Source organism: Manacus candei, unplaced genomic scaffold (assembly GCF_025592945.1).
Source record: "Manacus candei isolate 608988 ecotype Guabito, Panama unplaced genomic scaffold, ASM2559294v1 h1tg000075l, whole genome shotgun sequence".
Lineage (NCBI taxonomy): Eukaryota > Metazoa > Chordata > Aves > Passeriformes > Pipridae > Manacus > Manacus candei.
Genome location: NW_026138123.1, coordinates 277155 through 292154, shown reverse-complemented (window position 1 = coordinate 292154; position 15000 = coordinate 277155). Strand labels below are relative to the sequence as shown.

Sequence of the window (15000 nt, the reverse complement as noted above, 5' to 3'; positions counted from 1 at the left end):
AGGAAGAAGCAGACAGACTGCCTGGTCAGGATATTGTCAAAGAGAAATAGTGCTGGAAGATGTCAAAACGTAGCTAGTAAAACAACAGTGGTTAGCAAATAATTTTTTTTCAAAATGCAAACATTTCCACAGTGCTTAAAATCTCCCCTGCAACATCCTTGTTCAACATCAAAATATTCTGGTTTGTAAATTGAAAGTGTTTAATTTTCCTATTCCTTTCATATTGACTTTATATACCTATTGGAATACCGAATTAAATATTACAATATGTTCCTACTAAATGCTGCAGATACTGATATATGTAGGACAGTGTTTTGACAATATCTATATTAAATACCTAAGAATTATAATTTTTCGTAATTCTTCTCTGAGAGGAATTTGAATCTTTTTATTCTGATTCAGCATGAAAACAAATGCTGAAATATTGGTGTTTCCCCAAGCGTGGAAATTCTAACCAGCTGTAATTATAATTATCCTAAATACTTTTGTTTCTGAAGCCAAATAGAGCAATGGCAGCTGGAATATGCAAGCCTACATATTGTCTATTGAAATTCACAGCTTATGCTTTTCATTTGGGCAATTTTCCTTAATTTTTATTTTCTTCTTGTGTATGCAACTTATGCAAGAAACATTTATTCTAAAATAGCTTTCAGTGATTTAAATCTTTTGCTCCGTTGTTTCTAACATCAGACATTTCAGCACTGGGACCTTAGCAAAGCATAAAATGTCTCTGACTTTATATTACAACATTTGTTTGACCTGTTCCCTTCTTGATTAGGTTATGAGCTTAGAGAAAATTAGACTATTTTTATCCAAAGAAAAATATGTATGGAAAGCTTAAGATTTTTTCAGTAAACCATTCAAATATGAGCTCCAGTATTTTTTTGTACACAAGACTTCTTTTCTTAAGTGTTGCTGCTTTTCTTATGACTGTGTCTAGAGATATTCTCTAGGTGAGACCTGAGAGGATTTAAGGGGAAGAATACATCATCTGGAACATTTTTTTCAGTTTATACATTTACAATATGATTTAGCCCTACTCATCATCTCCACAGCTTGGCTTGGGCTGCGCAATTTGACTGGTGTTTTTCTAGCTGTTATCTCATGGGATTTATGGTTCTGCAGGCCAAATCCACCTTCCAGTTACACCCCTGCAACCCTGGCAACAATTAATGACGTCGTATGAGGGTAGTTGAAGATATCATTTGCAGTTATGTGGAATCATGTGATGACTTTATTTCCCTTTTTTATTTTTTACCTAAGGCCACTTTCTGGAGCAAAATCGCATCTTAAATACAAGGGCATTGTGGTCAGTAAACAAATCTGAGGCTGAAAGGCAGTGTTGCAGAGACTAGCGATAAAGCAGAACAGTGCCAGCTTGGATGAGAGCTCCTCTACAGCATTTACATTTCAGTTATCACTGCTTTTTTTCACTCTTGGGAAACCTGCCCCAAAAGCAGACTGGCCACTCTGAGTGCTGAAAAAGCCCCTAACGATTTAGAAGATGAAGGATTGGCTCCCGGCTTGCTCAAAGAGACTGCCCGAGAGAAACAAGGCCTTTTTGTTAGGATCAGTGGAGAGAAACATTTTGTGTTGAAAGGTGATTCCAGCTACTGTTTTGTTTTCTGTTTGTCATCTGTTGTTACAGATCTGAAAGGGTGCTGGGTATTTCAAGCCAGCGCTCCCTCCCCAGCCTCCCTTCTACAATATTCTTGAATATTCTACCCAGCTCTGCACTCTCGTTTTGCAGTTGGGTGTCATGTCCAAGGAAAATCAAAGCTTACTGAGATGTTTTCCATGGACTCACTGGGATTTGATTCTTGCCCTTCATGCCTTACCAGAGAAAATTTGCAGCCTAAGCAATTTATGTCATTCTTCTAAAGATATTAACAGCTGCAAATTGGCTTTTGACAGGTTTGCAGCCTGGTCATAGAATCATAGAATCACAGAATGGCTTGGGTACGAAAGGATTTAAAAAATTATCTACTTCCAACCTCCCTGCCATGAGCAGGGAACTTTCCACTGGACCAGGTTTCTCAAAGCTCCATCCAGCCTGGGCTTGAACATTTCCAGGGATCAGGGTTAGGACTAGGACTTTCATGGAAATAGTTCGCTTTACGGACCGTGAGACCATGCAGCCCCTTTCGCCTTCCTTGAGCCAGACTGTATCCAGCGCTGGGGTTTTGTTACTCTGACACAGAAAATGGCAACTGAAGTCGAAACTTTTATTTTACACCTTTAACTTCTCATGTCGCTTGATTTTACCCTTAAAGGAAAGTGATTTATGATACTGGCTGTGTCCTCCTTGCTCTGCTAGGAATAAAAAAGATGCCTGACAGGGGTATCCATCTTCATTGCTGATATTTTGATTGGAATTGGTGGTGCTAAAGATGCAGGAGTTGGTGACTGTGCCTTTCGAAATATTAGAAGGTGAAGAAATATGCTTGAGGAACTGGCAGATTTTCAGAGGGAAAAAAAAAATCTGAAAAAAAAAAGTCTGTTAGGAAACCAGTGTTTGTATGCTGACTCTACTAATTAGTCCATAGGGGGTTTGTCATGTAATTGTCACTGATTTTAATAGATATATTAATTTCTAGATACACATTAGGGCTTATTTCTTAGCTTGAATATTTTCAATTAGTTTATTCCATAGGCACATAAAGGGACATTGACATATAGGTAAAGCCTAAAATTTTGCAAATCCACTAATTTGCAAATCCACTAATCCAAAATTACTATGAAAGGATTTCTTCTGCTTCCAAGACTGCTGCAGCTGGCTGGCAATTGGGAGTGCTTGGCATTCTGATAGTGACCCTCTTCCCTTCCCAGCCAGTTCCTCGGAAGAGTGATAGCATGGAGACATGGGAGCCTGGGTTTGGGTTACTCTATAGAGACATCAGAGGCAGCAGCCTCATGCCTGAAGTGCAGGTACAAGGCAGTGAAGAAAGATAAACAGAAGCTTTGCAGACAGTGGACTGAAGCAAGAAAACAATATAATAAATAAATGACTAGGTAGACAAGGTAACAGTTCTTTTCTCATTTCCAAACTCTGCCTAGGAGGGCTGGTAAATAAAACCAGTCAATCTGTGGAGTGATTCCTAGACAAGAAAATGAGTTAATGTGCAGCAGAGCGTGGAGCTGATGGAAGGAATCTCTGTGCACCATCACTACTTGCTTGCTCGTTTTACCCTGAAACAAGTATTTCCTATCATCATTAATGATTCTATCTGAGTTGCTGGACAGGGATGATTAAATCACTCCACACCTCAGATATATGTGGTTTTTAGTTCCTAATAATCTGTGTTAGTTTTTTATTAGTGGTTATAAGTTGCCAAGAAATGTATCTTCCAGTAGTGAAACCTATTCTCCTCTCTCTTGTAAATGTGGAATAAATCTGAAGTCAGTAGTGTGCCACTGATGTGTAGCAAGCATAATTGAAGGTAATATGATTTCTGTTTGCAGGCACAATGCTAATACTGAAAGATGAGCAAAGTTCCCCTTTGTGAAAGAGGCCTGAATGCACCAAAAAATTACATCGTAAGCACTCAAAATCATGTACTTCTTGTGCCTTTCTAAAAGGGTGAATGAATTTCATTCAGAGGACACAAACCAACCACATAAAATCATATCCAGTTGATTGCCTTTTCTACTAGAATCACTGTAGTTTGTATAAATGGAAACTGGTTGGTCTGGGAGCAAGAAAACCCAAAGCCAAAGTATATATATTGAGTAGGACCATCATCCAGTGCAATGATCAGAAAAATGGCTTGAAGTTATTAAGGGAAAATCACTGAAGCTGTCAGCCTAGTGCATAGCAAAAACCCCCAAAGATAATAGATTGTAATAGATTGGTCTGTGTAGGCAAGAAAATAACAGGGAACACATCTGATTCTTGGTATCAGGAATTTTTTTTTCTGTGAAAAAATCTGAAGCATCTGTACACTCAACAGGTGTGTTTATTTTCACATATGATATAGTTGGCAGCTTGTGTATCAATGTGTGTATCAAGTGTTTGCTTTTAGAAAATTATATTGATTTTTTTTATCTTTATAGAAAACCCACTGCAATACATACTATGAGCATAGAGAATGACACAGCAAAAACAAGAGAGAAGTAATCAGCATGGTTCCCTCCCTCCCCCCCCCCCCCGCAGCAGGAATAAATCATTATAACTGTAAATCAAACAAGTTATTACAGGGCTCAAACTTTCAAGTAGGAGAAGCAGATAATGAAAGAGGAAAAGTTGAGACCAAGCCTTATATTTAAAATGTTTCAAGAACTCATTGAAAATAGCTTTATTTTTTTTGTTCTCTTCCTCTCTCCCTTCCTGTCTCAAGTGGCAAACAAATATAATTGGAAAAAGAAAGTACAGTGAAAGTATTACTTACAGATTGTCCTTAGCAGCATAGTGGCCTAATTCGTGAAGGGGTGATGCAGTCCCAGAGTATGGCTGGATGATGGCACAGATGGAGAGCTGTTGTGTGTGCTGATGAGAGGGCAGATGCTGTCAAAAACCTTTTGCAGCATTCGTTAAGATCCTGGCTCATCTCCATTGGTGGTACCGATCTCAATACTCTCAGCACGTGAAGAGATTTTACCCTCTAAAGTAAGTCAGCGCTGGATGGTTGTAATGAGCTGCACCAGTGCTGGAGACTGCCAAGAGAGCCTGGGAGCAGACTTTTTGGAAAATATCTAGTGCAGTTGTCATCTGTATTTTCATATGACCTTGCAGTTCACAACAGGGTAGAGAGCAGCATCGTATGACTAGCCAGTTCTGTGCAGGCCTTAACAAGAACATCCCTTGTCGGTGGTTCACTTATTACTCATACTTCAGTCTCTGCTTAGTTTACACTTACACCGACACCTCTTTCCGTGTATTAGTCTCAGTTACATTAAGAGACACGCCACAGTACACTGTGAACAGGAGGTGTCTAAGTAAAAGTTAACAGATTGTGTCGTATTGTTAACTCCTTCCGAAGAGACTTAAAAGACCTTTTTCAATAAACAGGAAAAGAGTAAGACAAAAAAGCAGTATATAATATAAGTGGTTTAAAAATAGACTGGGAATTTTGCTTTCCTGCCTCATACAGAAATAAAGGGCTGTGCAATGGAATCAGAAGGTGGTAAATTATAAAATGTTAAAATAGTTTTTAACACAATGTATATAATCATATAAAGGAAATGCAGCACAAATAGAAGAAGCAATAAAATTAAAAAATAATCTGGAGTATCCTCTACATATCAAATATATATAAAGAGACAATTAATGGCAACAAGACAAAAATGAACAAAATCTTTGGAATTCTAAAGTAACAACCATTACTAAAAATAGCAGTATAATAGGTGAAGATGAGAAGGAAAGTAGAAACTACCATATAGGAGGTTGTCTGCTGAGAAGATTTTAAACTGCCCTCTGAGATATCTGATCCTGATCTCTGTAACAGATATATACAAATCTGTGCTGATTTTCTGTCTCATCCAGTGTGGCTGTTCAGTGCCTCATCCTGTCCCTGAACTACAGATCATGCATTCATTCATATGCATTCCGGAAGCTGAGTACAATTTTCTTTCACAACATAATGATTTAAACTAACCTTTTGATTAGTAGCAGGAAAAATTAATAATTAAATACAGAGAAAATTAAACCTGAGGGTAAAAAAAAAAAAAGAAAAGCCATTTCTTTGAGCCTGAATACAAGCAAATATGTGCACTTTTCTATAAACAAACTGTGTTTTAACGAAGCGGGCAAGTACTCTTTGACTTCATACTTTCCCTATTTAATCAGCAACAGCACGAGTGATACAATCAGATTCTTGATTGCTTTTAATGACATATTGTAAACAGTTGGTTGCAAGACAACGCAAAACCAGGCCATAATTGATATCGTGACAAACAAAAAGACAAGGGAAGCCAGATGCAAAATGTAGTTATTATCTTCACTTTTCCTTGAAAAAAGTAATACTTAAACACAGTGAATTGTCTCTTAATATTAAGAAGCAAAACCCCAATAAAAGGCAAGCTGGCCAGAAGCGAGATGGATGCAAGACCGAACATGCAAATTGCAGGAAACCCCCTTGTTTTGCAATAAGAAACCCAGCCAGTGAAACTGTGAGCATAAAGCCACTCACCTTGTATATAATGTATGGGTTTGGGTGCTTGCTCTTCTTTAATCTGCAGCAGTAGTAAAGGTCTGGGATTTACACTTCTGATAGATAAAAACCTATTCTGTTTGCTAAGGCTTGCAATTTGAACATATGATTACCAGGAGAATTTGCTCTCCATCTCTAAATTTTTATGTAACAAATGCATGTTATAGCCAACATAACTCTTTTATTCGAAGTAGTAATGATGCTGTAATGTGATTTATATACAAAAAGATCCCCACTCTTTTGAGGAATGAAGTAACAGTGTAAACCAATGCCTTTAAATGCTTCCCTATTCACTCCTGGATTCAGGAAATGCCATTCCTCTTCCACCTGATTAATAAAATTTCAAAATGTTATTTTACTGTCTGTACATATGCATTTACAATGCATACGTATATGATTTTTTTTTTCATTATGCAAAGTTGTCTAAAGTCACTTTGGTAATCTAGACCTTAGATAAATCTGCTTTGAAGTGAAGTCAGGGGGTAGGAAAACATGTTCTAGCCAGGATTATAGAATAAAATGTTCTGTAATGCTAAAGCAGCTTATCCTAAACTTATCAATTAACAGTCAGAATGACAGGTTTGAGTGGGTGATGGTCTTTTTGCAAGTTTCTAGAAAACAAATAGCCTAGCTATAAGAAGTAGCTTTAAAGATTGCGACTCATCACTTGAATTGTTGGTTGGTTTGGATTAAGGCCTTTTACTTGATGAAAAATACTTGTTATAAAATCATTTTAAAAGCTTCTTATGCATGTGAAATACCTATGTCATTTTATAATGTTATGCTGGTACTTAAACACAGGCTCTTACATACATACACAAAAAACCCCCACCCAACCAAATCCAGAACCTAAAAATTTAACATATATACAAGCAGTGATAGCTGAGTCCTTTACGTTAGGCTTATCATCATTAAATACTGAATGCAAATGGCTGATATTACTGAAACAGCAGCAGCAGATTAGAAAGCAATATGAAACCAAGACTAATCCAGAATCTGAAATGCACGACTTCTAACCACTGCACCTCATGGGAATCTGAATTTCAACTATCAGGCTTGAGAAATCTCATCTCTCTCTCAGGGCAGCGAGAGGAGTGAGAAATATCCACTTTGTTACATATTTGAGAATCTCTAGTGAGAGACTTTTAAAAATGTCCAATGTTTCATTCTGTACTGTCTCAGCAGATCGGGATGCGATGATGATGTTGAATTAAACTGCTGTTTTAATAGACTTGGAAATTAAACTATCATAAGTAATGGATTATGTATCATCAAAATAGTTTATGACCTCTGAAAAATATCGTATGTAAAATTGGAATCAGACATAGAATTATAGAATATTTCAAGTTGGAGAGGGCCCAAAAGGATCGAGTCCAACTCTCTGTTCCTTGCAGGACTGCCTGAAAATAAACCATGTGACCAAGAGCATTGTCCAGACACTCCTTGAACTCTGGAAGGCTTGGTGCAATGAACACTTCCGTGGGGAGCCTGTTCCAGTGACCAAACAAAACTGATAGTGTTTTCTTAACAACTGCCAGGATGAGCCCTTGGCTTTCTCCAGCCTTTAAATTATTTTATCAGCAGAATGAATTTTCTCTGATAATTTCTTGGGCATACATTCTAGGGCATCAAACTACAATTATGGAACATTTTGTGCTTCCTCAGAGACAAATGTTAGACTAGGAGAAAGTAAGGTGTGAGCCCTGCTGAATCTTCTCTGCAGTTGTTCTTAAGGCAATTTGGCACTGATCACACTATGATTTGATTTTATACTGACAAAAATGAGATGAAGTATGAAAAATAAAGCTCAGTGTTTACACTGATCACCGCAAGGGCACGGAATGAGAAAGGGCTTTGCAGATGTCTGCTCTTATGTCATCTATGTCATATGTGAATTTGTCCTCAAGAATAGCAGGACCTCCTTATTATTTTGTTTAACTTTTCCCTTTAAATTTAAAATGTTGAGTCTGTTAATTTCCTGGCCATATGAGTTTTTTACACTGTTGCTTTGTGCTTAGTAAATTAATATAATGCTATAGAATATCCAGAGTCCAAACCAGTACTCCACAAGCTCAACATAAACAAGTTATATAATGCTGCAATCATTCATTTATTATAGTAAGTGGAAATTTCAAGGCGTACGCAATCTTTTTGGACAACTGACAGGCAGGTGTGATCAAGAGAAGAAGGAATCCAGTAATTGCAGGCAGATAGAGAGACAGGTTTGTCTGGGTGATTAGAAAGTGAGATGGAATTGGGAAAAATGGGAGAGAGTGTTGGCTGTCCCAGGACAAGAAAAAGTAGCAGTGCAGAGACTGCTAAGGGGGTTAGAGAAGAAGCTGCAGTGGTAATAAGTGTCTAGGGAGATTAAGGAGAGAGGACTCGTTGACAAAGAGTAGTACAAAGCATCTGTGCCAGAGGGAAGGATAAAAAAAATGTAGAGTGGGCTTAAAGAACTGCCAGACCCTTTCTGATTCTCAGTAATTCCCCAGTATATTTGATATAGAAGGGAAAAAGATAACATCAGGTTTCAGACACCTCCCAGCTCAGGTCACTGTAGCATCCTTCCTGTTTGTAGTCCACATCCCTGCACACCCCATAAGCACACTTCCACCTGGGGTTAGGGTGGCCCCAGCCCTGTCACAGGATGGATGGTTTCACTTGACAAGGTTTTTCAGCTGCACTTGGTTTCAGACATCCTCACCCTACGGACCAAAAAAATTGCCCATCTTCATCCTTCCCACTGTGTGACATCATCTGGGTTAGCAGTGAGTTGGACCATTTTTTAGCAAAGTTAAACCAAAGTGAATCCACCTCTAGCCTTTCTCACAATTCATATCTTGTGTCATCTGCATGTCGTCTTCCTTTGCTCAGCATTTGCATCATGTTTCGGCCTGATCCTCCCTCCAGCTTGTTCTGTGCATCTCTTAAACCATTGTTGCATTTTCTCTCTCATATGCCACAGTCTAGATAGACAGGCAGCTGGAAACACCCCAGCCAACAACAACAAAAATAAGAGATGCTCTTCCCATGCTGAAGTTGCAGAGCTACGGGCAGAACCTGCCTCCAAGGAGCCCAGGAGATCTATGCAGTCAAGTGCAAAAGACAACATGTATTAGCTCCCATCTAAGAAGTCAATTGTTGAAACAGGAATACATGAGGAAAAGTATCTTCATGCTGGTGTGAGGCACACACAGACAACCGGGGCACAAAGCCAGGTCCCTTTAGGCTGTACGAAAAGCTTAAAACAGGTAAGAACTGCCCTCTTCAGGCAGCTGCAGGTGCCTCCTCTGCCTGTCTAAAACATAAGCCACAGCCCCAGCCTCACATGCATTTCTGTGAGGCATAGCTCGTGCCACTTTGGCCATTTCTGTCCAACTCTGAAGATCTTGACATTCAAACTCCATCTCCCAGCTTCCCTGACCCGGTCACCCGTCTGTCATCAGTGTGAGAACACCCTGCTTTTGGTGTGTAGTCACCTGTGTATCTGTAATACGTGGGACTCAACATGGCTGACATGCTCAAAACCAAGGCTCCCATGTCTTCACAGGATTCAGTGACACCGCTTGCTGAAGCTGACTTTCCCCAGCTGCACCAGCAGTGAGTTTAGTTTGCAGGGAAGTGCCTGCAGACAGCACAAATGAGACCAGTGAACACTGCTACTGAACCTTTAATACTAATAGTAATGGTGTTGTCATAGTCCCACTTGGTTAAGCATACGGGCAGGATTACATGTACCTGAAAGCTTGTTTGCTCCATTCTCCTCACAAACCTTGCCTTGCATAATATTATTGTACGCAGTACTCAAGTATTCTTGCAAGCAGCTGCAACAAAAATACAGGTGCAGATCAACCCATGATGCCCAGTTTTTGAGGGGCGATTCTGCTTTTTTAATTCCTTCATATCAGAATGATGCTAAACCATGTCTCTGATGAAAGGTGTGTTTATCTAAGGAAGAGATCAAAGGCATGGAGGACCAGGGTGTCATGGAAGACTCTTGCTTTGGACCATAATAATCTTCCTGGCTGTTTGCTGAACATTAACAAAATAGTCTTAGCTATAGGTGGAGCAGTGTTGCACAGGGAATGCCCCAGGTGCTTGCAGACATCCCTATACAAACACTGAAATAACCATGTAGCAGTTATTGACACTAGATATGTTTTAACACAAATGAACTAACTGTCAACAAATCCATTTCTATAGTGGGCATAATTTATCTTTTTTCAATAGCATTATTTTATTGGTGTTGGAATATTGCCGGTACACCTTGCTTATTTAAATCTGTTTGAAATTCCTCTGCTCATCTCCTGCCTTGACTAACAGAAATAACACCATTATGGTGCAGTAGCTTTTCCCTTATCCCATCTGAGACATTAAGGAATATGTTAGCCAGCGTTGGATGTGGAATGGAAGCTTGACACTCTGCTCTTATTTTGCTCTGATTTCTCAATGGAAATCAATCACTTTATTTTTGCTCTTGTTTTACTGTGGGGTTTTGTTTCTGTTCAATATGCTGATTCTTATCTCCTGAGTTCTTATCGTCACTTCTGTGCAGGATCTTGTCAAAGGGCTTTTGAAAATTCATGTATGTTAATCAATCAGTTTATCTACTTACAGACATTTTCCAATAAATCCAGGAATTATGTAAGAACTAATATCCACTGCTGAAATGCTAGTTATATTTAGAATTTCTATATGACTTGTTCTTTTGGTCAAGTTAAGTTACTGAGTACAGTCTGAAGGCCATTAATACCTGTAGATTTGGTATTTTTAAGTGGTTTATGGCAAAAGTTGTTTTTAACAAAAACTTGTGTATTTTTGTTAGCAGCTCGCCTGCTTTATACTTACGTTCCTGTGGAAGTTTTGTGTGTAAATATGTTTGATGATTTATTAAAAATTATTTTTATTTTTGTTATTGCTTTTTTTTCTGCATACCTTCTTCTGACTCTGGCCTCTGAGTCTTGACTAAACTGCAGAGGGGATACTCAGAACTTACCTGACATGGAGAAGGCATATCAGGGGAGGAGAATGCAAATTCAGACCCAACTACTCATTCTCCAGGCTTTCCAGACCAGATATATCCTGAAAGTGTGACATGCACTGAAAACTTAGATGCACCAATACAATAGTTGCTGCAGAGATGGTCGATTTAAATAAAACTCAGCAGGAGTAATAAGCACACTATGCTTCTTGCATAATAGCTGAGAGGTTTGAGCATTTGGTGTAAGAGGGGAAGTGTCCCTATTCTCAGACTCTATTTGCATTTATTAGTCCATATTTCATTCTGTTCTTCTCTAGTCTAAAAAGCATGGGCTCTTCAGGGAATATGGATTGGAACAGTGTCGCCTCATTCCTATGAACTTAAATGCTAGGCTAAAAACCCTTAGACTTCTCTGCTTTACTGTGTTCCTGGGCTTCACATCCTTATGACTACAGCCTCACCATCAAGGGTCAGTTTTTCACAGTGAGACCACTTTCTTGAAAAGTGAGAGATCTGAAAAAGACTGAGAGGGATCAAAAGTCATCCGTCTTCCTAGGCAAATGCTGCAGTACTAGTTGTTACACAGAAGGTCAGTCTTACACTGTCTGCTATCTATCTTCCCCCGTGTTACTTAAGAAAAATAAATGTGTCCCATCAAATGATTGCCCACAGCAGAGGACCCTGGTCTCAGTCCCTGGGACTTTCTACTGCGTAGCTCGCAGTCACCTCTCCCACTGGCAAAATTTCTTTCTTCTTCCAAGTAAGTGACCCTCCCCAAGCTACTACAAAGACTGCCCAAGAGCTTACTGCTCCATATAGTCCTGCTATGCTCAAATGCCCAGTATTAGGCAAAACAATGCCTAGTTTGAGGGTATCTAAAATTACTCTTCTTTTTGCATAAAGTTAGGGGGGAAAAAGCATATGCAATCTGTCAAAATTGTCTGCAGGTGCTCAAAACCCTACATGAGTTCCAGATGCAATCCCAAATGACTGTTTCCCAGCACTGCCTATTACTGTGAGCAACTCCCTACTGAACCTGAAAGCTCCTCAGGCATTTAACTATATTCACCCACACATGCTAAGGAGATCCTGTTCTGGGAAGATAGGTACTTATCTCTTGCCTCAAGTCCCAATACAATCCAGCTTAGGAAGACAGGCATTTAAATCCCTTTTAGAAGCCTGAAAAATTAGCAGCAGTCAGAATTATGTCTGGCTTCTTCCGGCATGGGCCATCAGCTTTGACATACATATAGAGAGTGTGTCTTGAGCTAAGCACAGGAGCGCAGGTGTACATTTTACCATTTGAGAGGGACTGATGTGTCACCATCGACATCCTATGAGACTGCCCCATCTGTTACGCCATGCTTGGGCAAAAAGCATCAACCTCTCCTACTGAACTTGAACCACTGTGTGGTGGATACGAGGAGTTGTTGGCTCCAGTTCTCATCTCAAGAGGAGAAAAACCAAGGGGAGCAAACTCACATACCTGGAAAAGATGCGTCATACAGGAGAAAAGAAAAACAAGGCATAACCTCATAACCCTCCACCCCATGCCAGAGAGTGCCTGAACTGCTAGAATAACCTTGGGTTTGCTTTTGTCTTCTCTGATGTGGGCCCATGCCTCATGTGTTCCTGGCTGCACAGGCCCTCAGCTGCAACACCTACCTTCCATACTAGCTGATGGTTGTTGAGTATGCCATTCTGCTGGGAAGTTTGATCTCAGGGTTTAATTAGAGTCTAGAAACATCATCCACTTCCTTTCTTATGGATTTTTGCATCTTTATGCAAAATGTGGATGGAAGCACTGTGATCTCATTAATGTCAGTCCTGCAGGAGGGACAGAGAGACTGGAGCATGTGTCGATGGAGCGTTAGGAGTGTTTCTGATGAGCTTCCAAGAGGATATCACTGCACTAGCTGCAGGCTGGCTTTGTCCACTGGCACTGTGAGTTCACTTGCAATTAATGGAAAAGAGGAGGCACTCTAGGTGCCTCCAAGAAAGCTGTCAATTTTCTACAGGTCTTCAGAAGTGCCTCTCTTTCTGTCCTGTGCCAATAAGCAAAGCTGAGGAATTAGATTGCTCCTTTTGTCCCTTCTAGGGCTAAGACACCTAAAATTTCATTGAGGTAATAACATCTCAGTGAGGTATCTAAAGTAGATGGATGAGATTCCAGCCTGAATACTTGAGGTTTTGCAGTGAATGATTGCAAGAAGAAAACCCAAAGTGTAATAAGAAGATGCAGACTATTGAAAACCAAGGAAAAGGAAGTATCGACTAAAATTAGGGTATTATAGTACAATATTAGGGTATTATAAGACAATATTTGAAAAGAATCAAAGACTTACAGCCTTTTGTTAATATTTTCATTTCTCCTCTATGCCCCATAAGGCTTTAGAAAAAATAATTTAATATTATGTAAACAAATTTTCCTCATCCTTTTTGTGAAGCCGTACTCATGAACCACAAAGGGTTGAAAATAATTGTAACACCCTGAGAAAAAGTAGTGGGACCAATAAGACTAGAATGTCAACCCATCGGTTTCCCCCCACTTAGCCTAATTCTTTGGATAGCGTTGTCTGATAAAAGACAGAGCAGTAGCTTGAATACGCATCAATTGATTCTATTATATTAGAAAACCTGAGAAAGCATGGTACATTTATATATAGATTGTGTAAATACACTGTAGGCAAGTTTCACAGTTTAATGTTGAAAGAGCTTTCATTAATGCTGTAGTCCTGAGAAAAGTATGTAAAGCAACTTAAAAGAGGCGAGATTTGATTTTTACTGAGATAAGTTGAAAGAATAATTCACGTTTACTAAATGTCAGTGTTTAATCTTTCATGTCTTTTTATGTGTTGCTCTTTTTACTGCTCCATGCATGGTAGCAAAAAATATATATTAAGAATGAATCCCTCACTGATGTGACTTCATGATGTTTATTATTTATGTTTGCATAATTTCATGTGTTAATAAAAAAAATACTCACCAAAGATACATAAAATTAAATGCTTGGTTTTGTCCTGGAGCAACTACACACTATGCTTTTACTTTATGTGTAGTTCTGACAGAAGACAGAAAATCAGTTCTTCTCAGCAATGTGATCTGACACTGAAAAAGTATGTTGTTAATTGTATTTTTTTCTAGAAAGTATGGAGTGTTTTTTTTAAAGGGCAAGAGGAGATTACATTTCAAATGCACTTCCAGAACTATGTATGGCTTCCCATCATTCTCAAAGACAAAAAGTTATGTAAAGATTTGAAGTTGAATATAAAGGTCAATGTCTCCTATTGTGAAATGATTTTTTTTTTCTGGTTGGTTTTGGTTTGGTTTTGTATCAATATTGAGACTCATCTGCATTTATGAACACCTGCCAGCTCTTGAATGAAAACCACGACGTTAGGACTAGGCGTTGTATTTCCTGTAGCCGAAACCAGCCAACTACCAGAAGAACTGGTAGGTAGGATGCGCTCTTCTGTCCCGAGTACTCGGCGTTTTAAAAATAAGGCTGAGGATTGAAAACTGGTAACACCACGTTATATCATTCGATACAACAGGTATCGCTGTAAAGAATGCATTCGTGAGGCTGGTATAAAATTCAGGCTTCTGGTGTAGGAAAGCTCTGTATATTGAGCTGTATTTGGTGAAATTGGTACCTGCAACCGAGACCATGAGAGCTTGAGGTCACAGGGGCCGTGCCCAGCCGCAGCGATGCCCGTGGTAGTCAGCAGCAGCCCCTCCTCTGTGCCAGAGAGAAGGGAAATGGTGGGACAACCCGATAAGCGCTTTCAGCCACGGGATGCTGAGGCAGCGCCGTGTGCCTCGACCCGCCTGGGCACTGCCTGCTTGTAGCTGCCACAGACCTGGCAGCGA

The 15000-nt window shown here is 39.4% G+C and overlaps 1 protein-coding gene across 2 annotated transcripts in view; it reads left to right on the top strand.

Annotated features, from left to right (window-relative positions):
- ZBED1 (zinc finger BED-type containing 1) overlaps positions 1-15000 on the top strand; it is a 206540-nt gene that overhangs the window by 26191 nt on the left and 165349 nt on the right. The gene's annotated exons all lie outside the window — the stretch shown is intronic.